The following is a 23,274-nucleotide window of genomic DNA, read 5'->3' on the forward strand; positions in this document are numbered from 1 at the left end:
TTCAGACAGGACATGTTCTTGCATTATTATTGCTATTATACAATATTGCTAATCAGTGCTTTGAACCATCATCGTTGTGTTTTTAAGATGCTGTGCCAAAATAAAAACTCAGACCTCTGCATTTGCTCCATTCAGTTGTGATCTTTCGAGCGGTTTTGAACAGCATACAACCTCTGAATAATGCAACTATGTGTGAAGGCGTGCCTGTGGACACAAGCAGGGATTCATCTGGTCATGCACCTACTGCATTTTGCCCTGCATCGATCACTCCTACACAAATACACACACTTCACATCAATACCTGTGCTCATGGCCACAAGCAAGCCATGACAAATAAACCCTACGCATGACATGCCCACCATGGGGAATGAAAGAATAAGAAATGAAACAGAGAGGTGACAGTGAGAGAAAGAGAGAGAAAGTTGAAAAGATCCAAGATAAAAAGCTTATTAAATGTTAAGCTTCATTTAACTCATCAACCCAAGATCTCTCTGTGCTTTCACTCAAAAGCCTTCGCTCATTCACATCCCTTAATTTCTTCACACTTCTCTCTTGATCTCTCTCCATTTCTCAGCTCTTAACTTTCACAGTCACTCTCGTAAACGGTAACACTGACATCAGTTAATCTCACTTTCCCAATCGTTCAAGAGTGCTCATGTCATTCAACCATAAATAAACATGTCACACAACAAAGCTTAGTCACCAGCTCAACAGCTATTTCATTTGAAGCTCTATTTCTCTTCTTGAAATAAAAATGAAATACTGACATCTTCAGTTTGGGGAATAATACCACAGCATTGAGCAGAAAATGGGATGTACAAGCTTAAGATTCGAGAACATTTGTGTCTCTGAGAATGAAGCATTAAAACAGTGTTTCTTCATGAATGTTATGGACTCCAATAAGCTCTATTGACAGCATCTGTGACATGCTATTGATTACCACTGGCCAGGTGCAGAATTATCAAGGGCTCAATGAAAAATGCCACAGAATGCGACAGGAATATGTGGGGGGTAATAACCAGGATGTAATTGCACTCACATAAACAAATTCTATTCATAAATGCTATTCAGTGGTTGCATTTTCGCATTTTACTCCGTTGATGGTTAGGTTTAAAATTAGGCTTTGCATTAGGGTGTAGAGTTAATAAAATATGAATTCCTGTTGATTGTATTACATCATTAACAACTAAAAATACAACTTTGGCTTTTGGTTGCATTCTGTGGACATTTCACTCGGAAACTGGAGCTCACACTTACCCATAGTTTCAACAACACTTCCAAATTCGGCCACTGGGGGCAGTGATTAGAATTTCAATAAAGCACTGACCGATTTTTCTGCCGCAAAACTTATGACCTACTGTTGCCCAATTTACAGTGTGATAAGTTTGCATTTACTATATTTCATAATAGTTTACTCAAAGCCATTCTAGTTTAGGGCCTTTGCTACTGTTGTTTTTGATGTTTGTCTGAACTAGTCTTACGTTTCTTGTCTTGTGGCTATATTTTTGGAACACTGTATACACAATTTTTCTGAGGAACGAGTCAAAATAATTTTCTGTGGTATTTGACACTGTTTAGTAAGCATGCCACTGACAGTGGTGCCTGCAGCTGTACGGCCATACGCACTGAGCTTACCATGAGCGCTCAGACTGACCTAAAAATATATCAGTTCTTTACAGTGAATTAGCCAAACGGGCTTACAAAACTGTCTGAATCGATTTGTGATTCAATACAATTTGTTCAAACCGCTCTCTCACTGAATCATTTGGAGCAGTTTCTTGCACAGAAACAGCATTGGGATATTTACATATACAGAGAACAAACAGTGCTGAATAGAGTGGAAATGAACCTACAATCAACTGAGACAAAAGGCTGGCTTTTTGAGAGGAGACTTCAGCTAGTGATGTGTCGTAAACAAGGGGCTCTTCAAACTGAACGTGTTTTTGCTTCCGCTCACGCCGTTTTCCATGTTATCATTCGCTAGATGGATGTCTTTTGAAAATTGCATCATGTTTCACTGTGTTTTAGGATCTCTAATGGGAGCGCTGCATTTTTAGCTCTTTTAAGTTAAAAAGAACTTCAACTGATAAGACACCTGCGTTCTGCTCTATTCGTTGTGGTACATTTAGCTTTTTTAGCATGAGAACGCATCTGTTCTGAATGGAAACTGGAAGCGACTTGCTTTATGCTTTAGCCAATAGTTACATGAATGCTACTCATACTTGAGAAAAAAACGCTTCTCTCAAAATCACCAGAATTGAATGCTTTGGTGTTGTTTTTGCAAAACAAATCACACGGGGAGCATACCCCCGGACACCCCTAGATACATTTCTGGGCATTCCCTCAGATGAAATCCAGCTGGCGCCCATGGCCATAGATGATGTCATTAGAGAAAGTGATATTCCAACTTACCTATGAAGTCATTGCTCATGCCCAGGTCATAGTCCCAGACTGAGATCTCCAAGGTTTTCTTGGCGAGCTGATCATGTGGAACTTCATAGGAAAATTCCTGGGTTGAAGAAGAAACAATGAGTTTTCACAGAAAACTTTTTTTACCTGACACAACGTCTAAAAATGTGGCACTCCTGAAAAACTATGAGACACGGCAAAGACAAACAATGCAAAAAGAGCGAAGAGGAACACAAAAACTTGTGTGAACGTTCTGTAAAGGAATGTTTTGGGTTCAATACAAGTAAAGCTCAATCCACAACATTTGTGGCATAATGTTGATTACCACAAAACATATTTTTTGAGTCATCTCTAGTTTATTTACAATATTTGGGAGTCAAATAAGACACTTTTTTTCTTCACTTCCAATGCGTCACACAAATCGCTCACAAACATTTACTTACTAATTAATTGATCTATTAATTAATGTATTTATGCATTAGTTATTATTTTTAATTGTTGAATAAAATTAAAATAAATCAAACATAAATTATTATATTATTATACCGATATTAAAGTATCCTGATATCATCATTTGCAATACTTCATGGGATTGTTTTCCGTGCCCTCATGAAAAGCGGTAAGTACACAGTCTTGTACCATTGTCTTTTTGTTCATTTTGAAATCCCTTTTAGTCACAAAACAAAGATTGTGATATTGTGATTCTCCTCAGAGCTGGATGGTTTGATTCACGGCTTACAACTCTTTTATGAATGATTTTATAAAAAGTCTATAGAAGAAATTAATGGGAAAAATACTTCCGGAACCCAGACGGCTGAAGTAAGTTACAATTCTAAAATTGTATACTTACTTAATTCTCAAACATGCCTAAAAATGAAAACTGTAGTATCTTCAGATGTGTGTGTGTAGTATCTTCAGAACATCAGATACTTCCAACAAAAGTATATTTAGGGTTTATATCAAGTAGAATTAACTAACAGAAATAATAGTTACATGTAATCACTTTTTACAATGTAGAGGCTTACCGGTAAAATGTAATCTTGCAGACCAGCTGTCATTCCAGTAAGCCCATTCTATAGTGCCATGGTTTTGGAAAAGACAACCTCTAGTGTTGGTAGGATGATGCCATAATAGCAATGATCATCACCTTGTGAGGTATCAGTATTATGCAATATTCCCTCAGGAAATGATAATCTTTTCTGTGATGCATTTTATCCCCATTCGATAATAATAGATGTTCAAACCTGTAAGTGGGATCTCAGTGATGTGTGACAGTCTATCATGGAATTCCATTTTGTTGCGATGGGGACAATTATTTATTTTGGTTAAATCCTCAACTACCTCTGAAGCCACTGTTGAGTGCCTACCTTTGATACATAGACCTGAGCACTTGCCGATGACACTTCTGTATACAGTTTTTGATTGCTGTTGGATGCTAGCCATTTATCTACATCAGTGGATTTCAACCCTGTTCCTGGAGACCCCCCAACACTACACATTTGTAATAAATCTCTAATCAAACACACCTGATTCAACTCATCAGCTCGTTAGTGGAGACTCCAAGACCTGAATTGGGTGTGTCAGAAAAGGGAGATATATAAAATGTGCAGTACTAGGGGGCCTCCAGGAACAGGGTTGGGAACCACTGATCTACATTATGTGACACCAAGTTAAGTAAGTGGGAAGCACAGCTCAGGTGAGAGAGAGCCTGAGAGAGAGATAGAGAGAGAGAGAGAGAGAGATAGAGAGAGAGAGAGAGAGAGAGAGAGAGAGAGAGAGAGAGAGAGAGAGAGCCTAGCCAACATCTGTGAATGTCACTTCATCTTTAGAATACAACTCTGTTTTCAGCAGGTTTGTACATTCTGAAGGCTTTCTGGTAATTTGATCCATTGTCTGTGACAATCGCTGTGACTTTACAGTCCAAATGCTGAATGCACCTGCTCTTTTTGGCTTGCAATTAGATCATATGTATGCCTTTCCTTAATTCTTTTACTTTATAACCATGCTCTATACTAAAACCATGGTTACTCTATGGATACTGTATTAAAACCATGGTTTCTGCCCAAACATTTTAGTTACTACTTATTACAATATTACTATAGTTAAACCATGGTTTTCAACAGAAAAAACATGGTAAGCCTACTAAATGCATGGTTACTACAATATTACTAAAGTAAAAATATGATTTCTGCCACAAAAAACAAACAAACAAACATGGAACTGTCATGATTATTACTTTAGTAAATCCATGGTTTAACCAGAAAACATAGTTACTACATGGTTAATACAATATTTATATTGTAAATACCATGGCAAATTCATTGCAAGGAACAATAACTATTGTGAGGGCATACTAAATTTATTGCGAGGAAACAGTACATCCGGTTAGTTAGGGATACAGTATTAATAGATAGACTTTTGGCTCTGATGGTCTTTCTATATAAATGAGATATGACATTTGGATCCAATAGTCTACCTATTAACATGCATAGTAGGGATGCAATGCTGATTGATAGACTTCCTTTAGTTCGCTTATTTTTCCCTAACTCCCTAACTGTTGGAATTTCCAACATAATTAATAATTTTTTTTTTTGAAAGGCCGGTTTGAAAGGAGTGAGTTATCATAATTTTCAGTATTATGTACTGGTCACAAATATATAGGTTTCATGATCATATTCCACTTCCCTGATATTTAAACCCCCTGTCATGGTTAAAGGGTGAGTTACTCCCTCTCCCCTAAGGCCAAGGACCCCCAAATTTGACAATCCCTTTCGAGGGACCCCCTTTGTGGAAAAAGTATTAAACATGATATTATAAAAATGTATTGTTTGCAAAATGAATTAATTGGTTTTAAATATTTGTTAAATATATTTATTAAAATATTGTCAAGAAAATATTTACCTCTTATTAAGTTGACAGTGTATCTTTCTTGTATTGGAGTAATACTAGATGAATAAACCCGAAGGGAAAATTTCTCCTTCTGGTTAAATAATACTTTAAAAAAACACTATATAAATTTGTAAAAGTTTTTAATAACAAAATAAATATTATATCAAAGCACCTTTACAGAGAACAGTAAATTACAACCCTTATTTCTTAAAAATAAGATTTTGTTTCTTTAAATGATATTTTTTGCAATTTATTTGTATTTCTTACTATGGCTGTAAATACAATGAAATAATCATAATTAATTAATATTAATGGTAATAATGGCAAATATTGCTAAAATGTTTGCACTTATTTTCTTCTCTGAATTTTTTTGCTGACCCCCTAGCACCCTCTTGCGGCCCTCTGGGGATCCCGGTCCCCAGATTGAAAACCCCTGCTCCAAGGGGATCCGTAAAACATTGATTTGAGTTTTAATCATTTTATTAGCTTACTTGTAGAGATCGCACAGTGATCCGAGAAGTAGGAAAGATGACTCGCAATACCCAGATGACCAGTCTAATATAACTTTATTCCAGATGTGCTTTGTTATTCAGTATTATCAGACCAATAGATGGCATCATTGACCAATCAGAATCAAGCATTCCAGAGACCAGTGTAAAAAAATCACTGATATCCAATATTGCAACTTCATTGCCATGATGACGCAACATAGGTAAACCCTGTAAGTGATTTCATCACAATAAAACTATATAGAACAGAGATTTTATCACACTAAATTTGTGTTAGCCTGTACAAAGTTTGCGTCTTGTGGCTATGCATTTGAAACATTGTCATTTTAATGTTTAAGAACTGGCCCCATTTTCTTCCATTGCAAATGCTTTACTGTAACCTTGATTTTTGTTTCTTTTTACTGAAAATAAATGAGGAACAAGTCGAACATATATTATGTGGTAATCAACATTATGCTACAAATGCTCATTCCTTTGAGATGGTCTAGCTGGTCTCCAAGTCTTGCCAGCTGGTATTCTGGCCTGGAATCCCAGCTGGTATCCCAGTATGCCCAAGACTAACCAGCTTGGGCAAGCTGGGAGTCAAGCTAATCTTATACTGGTTGAAGATGTTTATTGCTTTTGTTTTTTCCAGCAAGGGGAATCTTTTTGAAAATAAATTAAAGTTACTGTGAATAGCTGACCTCGTTAAACTCTGGGTTTAGAGTTTTCTTCTTCACCAAAGTCTTGTATTTGGACTTTTTTCCCAAGTCAGGCTGCAAAATACTGATAGACAGAAAGAATGCAGTGAGAATTTATAACTTCAGAAACATAAAAGCAAATCATTAGCCTGGTTTGTCTAAAAACATCTATGACACAACCAAGCCAAAAGAAAACACAGACAGGGTGAAAGGGCTCATTTTGAGAATGTCAAATAAGAGAGAGAGAGAGACAAAGAAAGAGAGACCTTGTAGTGTGAGTTGGGGGGCATTGGGTGATTCATTCAATCTATTAGAGAGTGAGAGATGATAATCTCTGATTGTGAATGGATTGAACACAAGAGTGGTATTGGGTAAATTAATGTATTGAGAGGGTGTTCGAGGACAGATGATGCATCCACAAGGTCTGTGGCTCATGGAGTCGTCAGTGGATTACCAATCAGGATTCATAATTCATTATCCATGGGAGATATCAACCTACACAACACATTAAAAATGAGAGACATAGAGACATGTGCAAAGAGAGAGTCACATGGGGATATGATGTGAGAGACATATTGCATTGATGATGAGTTGTGAAGTTTTGATTCTGCAAAATCTGCTTTCTTACCAAAGCAGAGAGGAGGTTATATAGCAATGTGAGCTAAATAGAGCGGCCCGGGGCTAGTTGTAACACTTTTTAATCCAGTGAACATTTCTTAGGGTAGGTTTATTTTTGAAAGTCATATTCCTTGAAGTCTTAACTGCAAACAAGCTATGAACATTTCACCATTGTTGCACAAGAAAAAAGATACAGTTCATTGAACATGGGTTGACCAAAATCGAGCCATGCCTGTCATACTATGGGGTGAGTTGTCACTTGCCAGTAAACAGCCTTTTATGTGTTTTTAGCACAATTTATACAGGAAAACAATTATGAAACACAAAAAGAGTATGAAACATGAAAATTGAATATGTGAAAAAAGAAAGATTGAATAAAATGCAACAGATTTCCCAAATAATTCTTTCATTAAAACCCTAAAATATCAAATTTTCAGTTAAATTCTACCTTCATAATATAGTTGACCTATGCCTGAATGTATGCCAGTGTTGTTTGGTTATGTTTGCTTGTTTACCCTTACAATAACCAAGAGTTATGTCAAATTTGCCAATGATTATTTGCACATGCAAGCTCTTTATTGTCAGTTCACCACTATCGGTGAAGAGCTGCAAATTTCTGGCGAACATTTGCAGCAAATCTCAAGCTATGAGATTTGCATGAGAAAATAATGAATGGTACAATTGTGCAATTACTCAAAGCCTTATAGTTACTGAGATAGTGCCCTTGTGACAATTGTTCAGTATGATAACTAGCCCTGGTCTCCCCTATGAAGCTGACTTCTGTACAACACAAAAAAATGAGCAACACTAAATGGTTTACATTAATGACAGTTGGATATTACTGATGGGTTATTATTAAAAAACACTAGCGTCCATTTGCCCTAGAAGTTATTTAGTATCTCGGCCAGATAACCACTGCACCGCATTAAAGACTCGTTATCGAAACTAATAGTACATGCTTGAGTGATGATTCAATATGAAATTAGCTAATCTTTTTATATTAATTGGCTGACACGATGATACATGTCTGCATATGAATTAGTTTGAAATGAATCAGTAACTTACGCCTAACGAATATTAGCCAGGCTATTAATGACATTTTATTTCTGTGTGACAAGCTTTGTCACTGATGGTGCAATTCTAATGAGTTCTAAATGTGATCGCATTATTATTATTTAATTTTTTTTGACATGTCCTGGAACAAGTGTTAGATATTAATTGGGCTACATGAAAAATTATGTGATAACAAATGGTAAACAGCCTTTGAGAGAGTTACAGGGAAGATACATTTGATTTAAAAGGGTCATATCATTTATCCTTTTTTGATTATATAGACCAATTTTTCCCCCCAGGTCCACATATAATGCTAATACAGAACTTTTCTGCCAAAAACATATTTTTATTGTTGTTTTTTCCCCTATGTTTTCATAGTACTATGAACTCTCAAAAAACAAAAAACAAAAGGAAGAAAGATTACCTCATGATACAACTATTTTAAAAAGGGAAAAGTGACTGATGTTATGCTAAGCATGAGGCACACAATGCCCTTCAGAAGAAGACCTTCTGGGAAGTTTCGTTCAAGTGGCCAGAGGCTCTCTTAAAGTAGATTAACCCCAAGGAAAAACTGTTGTCATCTCATCTTGGTAATTAAAAGAATAACTGTCGACTTAGAAGAGCCAGTCTAGTGACAAGCTCCAGTCCTGAATGACAGAGGGAATTTGGCATGGAGTGAATGGTTAGGCTTCCAATGAAACGTCTGAATATTGTGTAGTGAGGGCAAATTCAGATAAATGAAGATGACATGTCCAAGATGCTAAACATCTACAATGTAAAGACGCATTGTCAGGTTGGCTTTCTTACAAAAACATTTGCTTTATAAGGAAACGTCAAACAAACTAGTTTAGTTGAAGTCAAACATTTGATTTAATATGACTGAATCAACCTGACTACATTAGATCACACCAATGAAAGTAATTTTTAAGGTTTCTTCCGTGGAACACAAAAGGAAACTATAGGCAGAATGTTAGCCTTAGTCACCCTTCACTTTCATTGTTTGGAAAAAATGCGACGTAAGTGAATGGTGATTCTTTTTATTGTGTTTTCAGTCTTGGTCATACAAACCTAAAATGTTTAGCACTTTCAGTTCTTAATAGACATGGTAAAACAAGCCAAGAGCAAGAGTATTAACTGAGAGCAAACCAATCTGTTTGAGTTTATAAGCTCATGTATCATGCAGTATATCTTTTTACTTGCTCGCAATCCATTTTCAAATCACTAATGTCATATAATATTAATGTGCACCTGCATCCATGTATCAGTGAATAAGTCACAAATTACATTTAGACTTAATTGCTTATGCAATTAGTGAAAAAAGCACATTCACAACCATATGTGCATGACGGCAAGCATTTGAATAAACATCTGAATGTGAGCCTAAATGTCTACGCACCATAACATGTTCATAAGAAAGCGGAACCATTGAAATTGTGTCCCGTGTAATGACATTAATTAGAGCAAGTGCAATAATATCTGCATTCCCTTGTCTGTTCTAATTACTTGGTGATGTCAAGGGCCAGATGAATATAGAGCTGAACTGTACGGGGTCTCATTCATAATAACTCCATACACACACACAGGGCTGTAGGAACAATGCGAAAAGTGTGGGGAATACATAATGAATCTCATCAGCCTCTCTTAACAAACATTAGAAGTATCATACATTTTAAACACCGAGCTGCAACGAAACACACTCATATGAGAATTGATTTGAAAACTTAAAAACAAAACGTTTTAGAAACAGCAGTCCTAATAGGATTAGTAGGATAGTTAGGACTTTAAAACATTGTTGTGACAGCTATTATAAAATGCATATTTTTCTTCTTACCTCGTCAATGGCTTCAGATCAGATCTGGTGTACACAGTACAGTTGTTTTGTCACACTGCTCACTAAAGGCGATGAGAGGGCACATACCTGAACGTTTAGATGTAAAACACAGGCCAATTGTCGAAAATTACTCAAAAGTTTATCATCGAAATAGTGGATTTTTTATCGCAATAAATAGTGATCAGCCCTAGTGGTCAGACAAAATAGGTGCCTCAAACTCATTCAAATGGTTGAGCCAATCTTGCTGAGGTTTGCTGGTCGGGATGCTCAAACAAACAAAGAAATGTATTGATAGCACCACAGAGCCACAGTTTTTGCACTTTTATGGAGTATCAAACTATGAATGTCTTCATTATAGTTGTCTCCTCATATTAAGCTGGGATGGGAGAATGTATTTTATTATTGAAAATATGACATTTCTTTTAAAATATTGTGATTATCTCCCAACAAGTATGACAAGGGGATGGATTTAGTAATTTGTGGAAATGTTCTTTTGTACACACCAGTGGGGATTTCTTTAAGACTGCAAGGGAAGCTCAGCTTCCCCTATGGTCAAATATGTACTATTGTGTAAACAATTTATTGACTAAAAATGCGTTAGAACACGTTCATCTCGAAGATGAGTTCGTTCAGAATCAGCTACATTACATATAGCAGGTCGGCTGACTCGATTTACTTCTCATACATTCCCGTAGCGTCAGTGCATTTCCCTGTTGAAGCCGAGCGTCCATTGACTTCAATGGGGCTGCTCTGAACAGTTTTTTCAGTGCTCGAAAATAGACGGTCATTGGATAAATGCTGCGATTATGTCCGCCCACGGACGCTCAGCGTCTCTGGGGGTGAATGAGGAATGGGCTGGCCGGACTCCGGGCTTCAGCGTGATGATTGGAGGATCTGTCGAAAGACTGCATCTCCTTTTGATTGACAGCAAATCTGTACTATAAGAAGTCACTGAAGCTATTTCAGCTCAGTCCCATCGCGGATTTCTCAAGTGTAGTCGAAAGACAAACTGCTGCAACCTATTTCTTTATATTTGTTTGGCGAAATTGCTAGTCAATTTGCATAATACATTTCACACAATTATACACCACATTCCTTGTTTCAGTTTTACCAAGTTTAATATATTTTTGTTTTAGAGCGTTACGTTCGTTCGTTCGTTCGTTCATTCATTCATTCATACAGTAGGCTAGGCTAGCGTTGTACGGGTGAAACTGCGCACGATGGCAGACGGTGCTAATATTGTCGACCTGATTTTGGCGAAGCCATTTCAAAGTCTTCCTTACGAGGAAAAAATTAGAATTAAACAGCAGGGCAGATCAACACCTAAGATTGATTTAGTGCAAAAAATAGGGTAAATAAGTTTATAATGTAGGCCGAAAATGAGCTTCCCCTATTTGAAAGACCAGCAGCCGCCACTGGTACACACATAACCTCTACAGTGAAGTAATCACCACTGATTGCTTTACAAATATTTGAAAATGGAAAGGAAAAAGCTATTGCAGCAAATGATTTGCTTAGTTAATTATATTGGGAATGGTTCCAGCTATGTTTCGATCACACGGCTCTGGTATAGTGTCTAGAGTATTATTTCCTGAATTTCTCTGAAAATGCCTGTAGTCTTGCCTTAACTGCACATTGATTAAATGGACTTCCTGCTAGCAACCTAGATATGGTGATTACACTCACATACAGATAAATAGAGCAGACAAAGACTGAGTAAGCCTTCCTGCATATAAGCTTCTCCTGTATAAACCAGATACTCTGTTGGAGATAAACACATTAAGGTCACTAATGAACAACTATCGGCTACCATTCCAAACCTAGAGATTTGTTCATTGCTTCCTTCTTCCTCCACTGAAAATCGACTACTTATTGATCTGCTTCCAGTCCCTCTCTACAGTTAATCCCTATTGAGTCCAGTTTCATGTTCCCTGAATTACAAACTAAACCTGTTAAATCCTCTTTACATCCTTGTTTCACATTACATGAACATGTAAACATTAGTCTGTTAGTAGTGCCGGGCGATATAGCTGACATCATTTTTGCTAAATGATATTACATGGGTCATTGCGCATCGCAGCAGCTTTTAGGTGGAATGTCCACTGTGTGGTGCTACAGAGTCACATTTTCTCCTAATCAGATATATTTTTTAAGGTTAATTCAACAAAACCGACCTCCCTACCCTAAACCTTAAATCTAAACCTAACCAATAGTGTAATAAAAGGCAAATTTGATATGAACAGCACAATTGTTGAAGAAGCAATGTCATTTTGTGGCGCTTCTATGACACTTTTGGTTAACAAGTTGACTTGTGTGCTCTTCAGGACTCGTACTCCGATCCTCTGCATTGCAAGTGCAAAGCTCTATCAGTTGAGCGCTAACACGCAATTTGATTACACTCAGACAAGCTTGTAAATGTAGTTGCAAATGTAATGCAAACATTAAAATGAGTTATGCGCTATTGTAAAATTGTTTAGATGTCATAAGATAGCATTGTGTGAGGAACAGGGCAAAAAGTAACTGTTTATGGTAATTTGATTAAAAGGGAATAAAAGTCACTGTTGTAGCACCTGTAGTGTTTATTTCACCAGGAAACAGCCACAATATGTCCAACAAGCCACGTAAAATAATTTTGCAAAAATTACTACAGGTGCTACAATATGTGACCAGTTTGTCTGAAATGGCTTAAAAATATTATGCTTTTCAATCAGAGGAACTAATCAAGGTATGTTTTTCTGACTACTAAAGCATTTCCATATATATGCACCAATATAAAATGCATAAAAAGCAATGTTTACCTGCATATATTGTCATTTTAACGCATGAAAAATTTAGGGAAAAGAATCTAATCTAATAAAAAATTGCATTAAAATCTTACATTTTCTCTACGTCATTTAATATCATCGATAATATTTTGTTACTATTCAATATATTGCCTAGCACTGCCTGTAAGTGACACTGAAAACAAAGCTTTCTGCATTGTTGCCATATTCCAATTATGTTGCATTATGTTGGGTTTAGGGAAGCCATTCAATAATTACAGTGAAAGCTTTTATTACTATTAAAAATATTAAGCGTGACTGATGCAGAAAATCCTGTTTAAAAAGAAGACACTTTGCTGCTTTAATAATTTCCAGCTAAATCCAGCCATATCTGGAATCAGCCTCAATGGACAAAGATAAATAAAATATGACAAAGTGGTCATGATGCACAAACAATCCCAACATCCAAACAAATTTCTGCCATGCTGTCAAACAGAGAGAGTGAGAGGAAGTCAAAATGTGTACCTTATCCTAAACTATATTGACAAGTCCAGTCCTAAACAGCCCCCCCTCCCCCCCACACACACACATACACACTCTATCCCAGCAGTCTATCCTGCTGTATAAAAGCTGTCCACTCTCCAACAATAGATTTTTCCTGCTCTACTGAGCCCATCAGCGCCTGTTACTGGCATGATAAACAAGGCAATCCTATCTTGTCAGAGCAGATATTGGAAAAAGTCCTCACTACATCACCAAACACATCAAAATACACCCACGATAAGCATAAACAGTAAGCCATCGACAGGTAGAAAGTGGTCCAGGATTTACGAAATGGACAGAGTTGAGAAGTAGAGCCGTGACAAATTAGAATAGAGCATTGCTGTGCCTGGAAGCAGAATTGGGAAGCCATGTCTGAGAGAGGAAGATAACAAAAAGCAACTCCAGAGCTTTCTGAGACAGTTTTTTTACTTTCCTGCATGCCTCTTGACTCTTTAGCTCCAGCTCTATGCCCCATTAATTATCTGTGCCTCTAAATAAAAGCCCCTCTTGTCTTTTTGTGTGTGTGTGGGCTTGGAACGATTCGTCACAAGAATCCACAGGGGGATAAATTATGATCAACCATGGGTACAGCATAAAATAAGTCACCCTGAAATGAAATCCATGATTCTAACAAGGAGAAGGGTGATGACAATGAATTCAGTCATAACACATTTACATCTACTTACTTGTGTCTGAAGCTGTGCTAGCCCCACAATTCAAGGGGAATATGAAACAAAATCTTGTTTGTTAAAACTCAAAGAAAAACCTAACACCTGTACCATTGCTTTTTAACAACTGTATGAGGTAGAAAATAAGAAAATTAAATAAAAGATGGATGAACAAAAACCATCGCCACTGTTTACTCACTACATGTTCCCTTGGGGTTGAACTTGCCTGCTAATTTGTTTTTGACTTTATTTAGACAACATTTGTGCTTTGAAGTATTGATTACAACATTAAGTCCACTAGCACAAGGTAGGGCTGCAACTAACGAATATTTTGATAATCGATTATTCTAACGATTATTAGAACGATTATACGACTATTCTGCGATTATTGCAACGGTTAATCATTAGCTCTAAACCGATTATTCTGCTTGTGTACCGACTTAAAAGGTTGTATTAAACGTGCTTACTAACAATAAAGAGGAAAAAAAATCATCTTTTAAAAATACCTCAAAATGACATTTTTCGAATTATAGGGGGAAAAATACTTTATATATGTAACCCCCCAGAGTTTAACACTGTTCTGCATTTTTGTTAATTATATGCAGTACCGTAGTTTCCCTGTAGGGGCCGCTATATAAACTGGTTATATAAACTGGATTTTCTGACAAATAGAATTTAAACTTTTCATAAGATTTATGCAGTATGTTCATGGGTTCAAAAAGGAAATTCCTTTGATTTTATTGAGAAACTTCTGTGAACTCTGGTGAGTTTCTGTGTTAAGAGAAATGTTTAGTCGATGTGCTTTAACTGATTAACGATCAGAAAGTTGTACATATGTTATATTGAAAAAAAAAACAGTCAGAGTTAAAAGATGATGTTAATTGAAAGTTAAAAGTTTTTTTGTATTTTAATTCCCGTTATACAAACGGAGATCTGGGAAACTGATAGATTTAATTCTTGATACATTTATTTTTTTTATGTTCCCTGTATATATGTAAGGAAAAAAAGTGTTTATACATGAAAGTGAGTATTTTGAAGTGCAGATGATAAATCTGCGTTGAACAGATTTATTTGTGCGTAATGAGTATGCTCGCGTTTACAATGTTATAATTAATAACATTAAGCTAACACGTGTACGAACATGTGAGTGATGCTTTTGCGATTTCATTTACTCGTGAGTTTATTGAATGAAAAGCATATTTGAATTTTGAGAGATGTTGACTGTGAATTGTGTTTCGTGTAGATTGTTTTTTTTTTGTTGCCTGATTCCATTCTGTGAAAAGATCAACTGTGAGATATGGCGAGCCAGACCGTGATTTGGTGAAGGGCCTACTGCGTTCTACTGACGTTCAACCCGGACCAGTTTCCATCTGTTTGCATCTTGGGATTCATTTCAATTACAGCTAAGCTGTTACTTGACACACACTACCCGGGTAGTAGGAAAAGGCCTTACATATACAATTAACTTTATCACACATTTATACACACATCAACTTTCAAAGGAACCAGGAAGACTTTTGGACATTTTATTTTTCTTTATTTTCATTTTTTCCCCTTTTTATTCTTGGATCTTTCGTGCACAATCTGGACTAAATATTGTTTTCAGATAATGTTGTGACGAGACCTCAATATATTTTGCAATTGAAGCATTCGTTTATTAAGTTGTTTCAATCAAATAAATGTGCTGGCTGTTAGCTGATTTACACTATTTGGCCTAAACTTTATTTCTATCCTCCTAGAGTCGAACCTAGTCTTATATATACTCAGAGTAATAGAATACTTATGTGTTCTATTGACAACTTTAACAGTGTTACATAGTATTTTTGTGGCGAGCTAGCCAGGAGGATAATTACAGCCTGAGCACAAGTTATTTGATTGAACTGAGTGATATTTTTGTATTATTTCATGTAAAGGTTTTGAAAAGTAATTAAGCAAAATGAGTGTTTCAGATATTGAAAGATGCTACAATGTCAAAGCATAATGTGCTGTGTGTGTGTTAGGTGTTACCGATACAGATGCTGATGATGAAATCGCCGAAAATATGGAGTTGTGGTGAGATTAGTGAGAGTAGCCCCCAGTACTGTACAGCCAGGGCCATCCACTGTAATAGTAGAGTTTGATACACACACTCCTGTTGCACTCATGGAGCCTGATTTCCCACTAGAGATCAAAAATGTGCAAAACCCCACAATTATCTGGCATGTAGATAGTGTCAAAGTGATAGCCCCACTCACTAAACAGTCCCATGTCCAAGGGGAACAAGCTTGCCTGGACGTAAGTGATGCCAGTAGTGATGATGCTGATTCAGATGTAACATCTTCTGACCACAGCACCTCCATCTTGCAAAGACACAAAAAGAAATTACAGTCTAAAAGATCAAAAATGACGTCCATCACCCCTAATTCAGACAGAAATTCTGATCCAGTAGTGAGGAAAAAGACTCCAAAGTCAGCATTGAATGTACTTACTCCTGATGATTTAAATCCACCTGAGGTGCAACGCATAGTTGTCGAACATGTCATTAAAAATGACGCTTCTGCACCGCACCCACATTCAAAATGGCTGTGTTCCTTCTCTGGCAGAGTTCCAAAACCCCCAGGTGAAGCTGACTTTGACACATGGTGTCTCCATGTTGACCTTTTGCTTCAAGATTCTCTCCCACCAGATGTTCAGCGGAGGCGGATCCTTGAAAGTCTCTTACCACCCGCCTCCGATGTGGTCAAGCAACTTGGTTCCACTGCCCCTCCACAGGATTATGTGAAACTTCTCGACTCTGCTTATGGGCTGGTGGAGGATGGCGATGAGATCTTTGCCAGGTTTCTGAACACTCATCAGGACACAGGTGAAAAAGCTTCTGACTACTTGCAGAGACTGCAGACCATCCTTAGCACTGCTGTCAGGCGGGACGGAGTAAAGCAGTCCTCCGCAAATCGCCACTTACTGAAACAGTTTCAGCGGGGGTGCTGGGATCATTCCCTGATACTTACCCTTTAGCTTGAGTCTAAAACGAGGACACCACCTGACTTTGCGGAGCTATTGCTAATGCTCAGAACTGAAGAGGACAGAAGAGCTGCAAAACTTGATAGAATGCAGCGACACATAGGTGGTTCAAAGCATAAGGTTACGAGTCACACACAGTTTGCTACTGATGTTTCCACTTATGGCGACCCTGGTATGTTGCAAGCTTGCCTGTCAGAGACGGAGGCATTGAGAAAGCAAGTGGCCAATCTGCAAATGCAGTTAAAATCCTCGAAGTCTAAAAAGAAGGAAGGACGTGAGCCAAAGTTCATGGAAAGCCCAAAAGTCATGGCCGCTAAAGGAGAGATAAATGTCCAACACATAACCAGTAAACCTCCAAAACCATGGTTCTGCTTTAGATGTGGAGAAGATGGCCATGTAGCCAGACTATGTGAAGGCTCCATAAACTAGTAGACCATAAATACAAAGAGCTTAAAGCCAAACAAGATGACTGGACAAAGAGAAACGGGGTGCCGTTAAACCGGGTCGGGTTTCAGTAATGGGACATACTGGGGCCCTTTGCAGAAATATTCGTCCCAATGGATTAAATGAGGGAAAAAAAGAGAGTCAAGCCCATTCCAGTCTTTCAGCAAATGCCAGTGAGTTAAATCCCAGCATTATAGGTCCCAGATGCACTGCTGAAATTGTCATTGAAGGGAAACCCTGTATCTCCCTTCTCGATTCAGGGTCACAGGTGACAACTGTGTCAAAGTCTTTCTATGATACTCACTTGTCGTCCCATCCAATCCTCTCCATGAACAATCTCATTGAGGTCGAAGGAGCTGGAGGGCAGACTGTGCCCTATCTGGGCTACATTGAAGTGAGCATGCATTTTCCTGAAGATATCACTGGAAAAGCTGAAACTGTCACTATGCTAGCACTTGTGATTTCAGACTACAAATTCAATCTTGAAATCCCGGCACTTATTGGCACTAACACCCTAGACACCTTGTTCAAGTCCTGTGTCACAAGCAGTAATGGCCATGCTGTTTTTAACAGGCGTTGTCCATACTCCCCTTTATTCCAGAGCCTTTTGCAAAGATACACCATTGAGCAACGAAATGGTAAAGTGGGTCACGTCAAGTTCAAAGGGAAAGAGAACATCAGAATACCTGCAGGTCGAAAGATAGTCCTGGATGGATATGTTAGAGGCGTGTATACAGCCAGAAATTCTCGCCTTGTGGTAGAGCCATGCGCACACTCCAGTCTCCCTGGTGGGTTGCTTCTTTGCAGCTATATCCTCACAAGTCCCAGAAGAACATCATTCAATGTTCCTATTCTCCTTCACAATGAAACTTCTCACGAAATCACCCTTCCAAAGAAATGTTGCTTAGCCGAACTTTATGTTCCATCTGCTCTGTCTTCACTGAAGGATACCTCTGTTGAAGGGAAAGGGACAAAATTCCTACCTCCCTCCACTGTGGTTAGCTGCAATACCATGTGTTCTGCCAGCCACGATAAGATCACTTTTGATTTCACCGACTCACACCTCTCTGAAGAATGGAGAAACCGAATTGCAGAAAAGCTCAATTCCATTCCTGAGGTTTTTGCTTTGAATGATCTTGACTACGGACACACCATGGCAGTTAAGCACAGAATTCGCCTCTCTGACCCAACCCCTTTTAAACAAAGGGTAAGGCCCATCCACCCTTCTGATTATGAGTCTATCAGACTTCACCTTCAGGAGCTCAAGGACGCTAACATCATCCAGGAGTCTGAAAGTCCATTCGCTTCTCCCATAGTGGTCGTGAAGAAGAAAAATGGTTCTATTCGGCTTTGCATAGATTACAGAAAGTTGAACAATCAAACAATAAAAGACGCCTATGCACTGCCAAACACTGAAGAGACATTCTCCGCCTTAACAGGATCTAAATGGTTTTCTGTTATGGACTTGAAATCAGGGTACTATCAAGTCGAAGTTGAAGAGGAGGACAAATATAAGACCGCGTTTGTAACACCCATGGGATTCTGGGAGTTTAACAGGATGCCACAGGGAGTGACGAATGCACCTAGGACCTTTCAGCGTGTTATGGAGAAATATGTGGGCAGCCTGCATCTGAAAGAAGTCCTTGTTTTTCTTGATGATTTAATCGTTTTTTCAAGTAGTCTAGAGGAACACGAGGAAGGCCTTATGAAGGTCTTAAATCAATTAAAAGAGTTTGGTCTAAAGCTGTCCCCAGACAAATGTCATTTCTTCATGAAGTCAGTAAAGTACCTTGGACACATTGTTTCCGAAAATGGTGTGGAGACTGACCCCGATAAAATCTCAGCACTTACCACCTGGCCAAAACCCACTAACATCAGTGAGCTAAAATCCTTCTTAGGGTTCACTGGATATTATCGAAGGTTTGTTAGGGACTACTCCAAGATCGCAAAGCCTTTAAATGCACTGACAGCTGGTTACTGTCCACCCCGAAAGAAAAAAAATTCCAAGCCTCTTTCCAATGCTGATTTCAGGAAGCCTTTTGGCAGTAGATGGACATCTGAGTGTGATGTTTCCTTTCAGACAAAAGGAAAGATGTTTCCTTTTTTCCACTGCCCCAGTGTTGGGGTTTGCAAACCCAAAGTTGTCATATATTCTCAACACGGACGCCAGCCTGCATGGCCTGGGTGCTGCCTTATATCAAGAGCAAGAAGGCCATCTCAGGGTTATTGCATTTGCCAGCAGAGGGTTATCAAATTGTGAGAGACGTTACCCCACACACAAGCTGGAATTTTTAGCCTTGAAGTGGGCGATAACGGATAAATTCTATGACTATCTATATGGAGCAGAGTTCGTTGTCATGACAGACAATAACCCGCTGACGTATATATTGACATCAGCCAAGCTCGACGCTGCTGGACACTGTTGGCTTGCATCCTTATCAAATTTCAATTTCAGCCTTCAGTACCGAGCCGGAAGGAAAAATCAAGATGCCAACGGTCTGTCCCGGCGACCGCACCCTCAACCAGACGTGGATTTCAGTTCCAAGGCTGAGGATGACCGGATTTATAAATTCATTTCTCAGTTCATGAAAGAAGGAAATGGAACCTCATTCCCTAATGAGGCAGTGAAAGCCATATGCCAGAAGCACCAGTTGTATGAGCTGGAAGAGGCAGAAAAAGAGGAAAATTCTTTACCTGCTGCTTTGGAATGTTTGGCCATGAATACTGATGCCATTCCAGCAGAATTCTTGCAGGCCGATCTACTTCCTGGGTCAAGCACTCTCCCCAGAATGTCATCGCAAGAGTGGGTTGCAGAACAGTCAAAGGACCCCACAATAAGTAGCTTGAGAAGTTCAGCTGATGCTCAGGGTGATGGATCAATTCATATTCATAGATGGAGTACTATACAGAAGACGGATGAACCAAGGGAATTCATCCTATCAGCTTGTTCGTCCTCAGAAGTTCAGAGGGATTGCATTAGAAGCCCTGCATGACTCAGTAGGTCATATGGGAGGAGAACGGACATTAGACCTGGTCCGCACACGCTTTTACTGGCCAAGGATGTACTCTGATGTTGAACGTAAAGTAAATACTTGTGAGAGGTGCATCAGGAGGAAGGCCAAAGCCGAAAGAGCATTCCCCTTAGTTAATATAGAAACCAGCAGGCCTCTAGAACTTGTCTGTATGGACTATCTCTCTCTTGAACCGGATGGCCATGGTACGAAGAACATCCTAGTTATCACCGACCATTTTACTAAATATGCGGTGGCAGTTCCTACGGCTGATCAGAGAGCAAAAACAGTTGCCAAAACTCTGTGGAATAACTTCTTTGTGAATTACGGGATTCCAGAACGTTTGCACAGCGACCAAGGTCGTGACTTTGAGTCTGCTGTGATTAAGGACCTTTGTCTCTTGTTGGGGATAAAGAAGACTCGAACAACCCCTTACCACCCGCGTGGGAATCCCGTAGAACGTTTTAACCGCACACTCCTTCAAATGCTTGGAACTCTCCAAGAAGAAGACAAAGTGAGATGGCGGGACCACGTTCAACCACTGGTACATGCCTATAATTGTACCAAAATGATACAACTGGGTTCTCTCTGTATCAGTTAATGTTTGGAAGACAGGCAAACCTTCCAATAGACGTGACCTTTGGTATCAAACCAGAAGGGGGAAAGAAAGTCACCCACACAGAGTACGTCAAAAGGCTGCAAGAGAGTTTGCAAGAGAGTTACAAGATTGCTGTTGAACACAGTGAGAAGACAGCTCTTCGTAACAAACAAAGGTACGATCTGAGGGTGAGAGAGTCTACCTTGCATGTTGGGGACCGTGTCCTTGTCAAGAATGTGGGAATAAGAGGTAAACATAAGCTAGCGAATCGATGGAGCAACACAATCTATCAAGTGGTCAAACAGATAAATGAATCTCCTGTTTATGTGGTGAAGCCTCTTACGACGAACGGCCCAGAAAAGACACTTCATCGAGATTTGCTTTTGCCCTGTGGATTCCTGACTTCCACCAATCCCACTGATGAAAGTGACAAAGAGGAGAGAAAGGAGAAGATCTCTTGTCCTAGGAAAACCTTGTTAGTGAATGAATTTTGTTATCCAGGTGTTATTCAAGAACCTGTCCCGGACCATGATGCAGAGGTGGATTATTATTTCCCTCAAACCACACAAGACACATCATATCCTACCATAACCATTATTCGAGAAGTGCCTTACAACAAAGCCATGACTGAGAATGCCAGTGAGACCACATTGGATCCTAATGCAAGGCCGTTTGAACCTTCAAGTAGTAAGGAGGATATCTTACCTGGAGAAACCCTGACAGAGGATATCTTACCTGGGAAGTCCCTGGAAGAGATGATGAATAACTCGCCTGTCAAGGAACTGGATTCAAAGTCCATGGATGGCAGTGATGAGTCAAATCAGGAGTTGCTTGTTAATGACGCTGAACCTGTTGAGCAAAGGGGGAATGAAGCAAGAGAAGATAAACACAACAACAGTGAAACTGTGATTGGGGATTATGATCTAGAAGATGAAAATGTACCTGTTCAAGAGATGCCAGAGCTCAGACGTTCTACACGACATAGGGGACAACCTGATAGACTAAACTATAAGTCATTAGGAAATCCTTTAGTATTAGTTATGCATTCCCTATTTGAAGGTCTAAACCAAGCTTTCACATGAGCCCTTGAAGCTGATACCTTCCCTCAAGTTAGAGCACTAGCGCCTGATACATCTGAACTCTTATAAATGCACTACATGCAGAGACGCATGCAGGTTCAGGAGGGGAGGATGTAACCCCCCAGAGTTTAACACTGTTCTACATTTTTGTTAATTATATGCAGTACCGTAGTTTCCCTGTAGGGGCCGCTATATAAACTGGTTGACTGAGAAGAAAATATTAAGAGAAGACTGCATATAGCTGATACGCGCGAGGTGATCAAGCGCTGCTTTTGAAGTACTAAAATGCGTGATTTTCTGACAAATACAGTTTAAAGTTTTCATAAGATTTATGCAGTATGTTCATGGGTTCAAAAAGGAAATTCCTTTGATTTTATTGAGAAACTTCTGCGAACTCTGGTGAGTTTCTGTGTTAAGAGAAATGTTTAGTCGATGTGCTTTGACTGTTTTCTTTTCAATATAACATATGTACAACTTTCTGATCGTTAATCAGTTAGAGTTAAAAGATGATGTTAATTGAAAGTTAAAAGTTTTTTGTATTTGAATTCCCGTTATACAAACGGAGATCTGGGAAACTGATAGATTTAATTCTTGATACATTTATTTTTTTATGTTCCCTGTATATATGTAGGGAAAAAAAGTGTTTATACATGAAAGTGAGTATTTTGAAGTGCAGATGATAAATCTGCGTTGAACAGATTTATTTGTGCGTAATGAGTATGCTCGCGTGTACAATGTTATAATTAATAACATTAAGCTAACACGTGTACGAACATGTGAGTGATGCTTTGCGATTTCATTTACTCGTGAGTTTATTGAATGAAAAGCATATTTGAATTTTGAGAGATGTTGACTGTGAATTGTGTTTCGTGTAGATTGTTTTTTTTTTGTTGTCTGATTCCATTCTGTGAAAAGATCAACTGTGAGATATGGCGAGCCAGACCGTGATTTGGTGAAGGGCCTACTGCGTTCTACTGACGTTCAACCCGGACCAGTTTCCATCTGTTTGCATCGTGGGATTCATTTCAATTACAGCTAAGCTGTTACTTGACACACACTACCCGGGTAGTAGGAAAAGGCCTTACATATACAATTAACTTTATCACACATTTATACACACATCAACTTTCAAAGGAACCAGGAAGAATTTTGGACATTTTATTTTTCTTTATTTTCATTT

General features: G+C 38.6%; 1 pseudogene; it reads right to left on the bottom strand.

Annotated features, from left to right (window-relative positions):
• LOC127620971 (double C2-like domain-containing protein beta) overlaps nucleotides 1–23,274 on the bottom strand; it is a 63,293-nt pseudogene that overhangs the window by 5,100 nt on the left and 34,919 nt on the right.

Source organism: Xyrauchen texanus, chromosome 27 (assembly GCF_025860055.1).
Source record: "Xyrauchen texanus isolate HMW12.3.18 chromosome 27, RBS_HiC_50CHRs, whole genome shotgun sequence".
Classification (NCBI taxonomy): Eukaryota; Metazoa; Chordata; class Actinopteri; order Cypriniformes; family Catostomidae; genus Xyrauchen; species Xyrauchen texanus.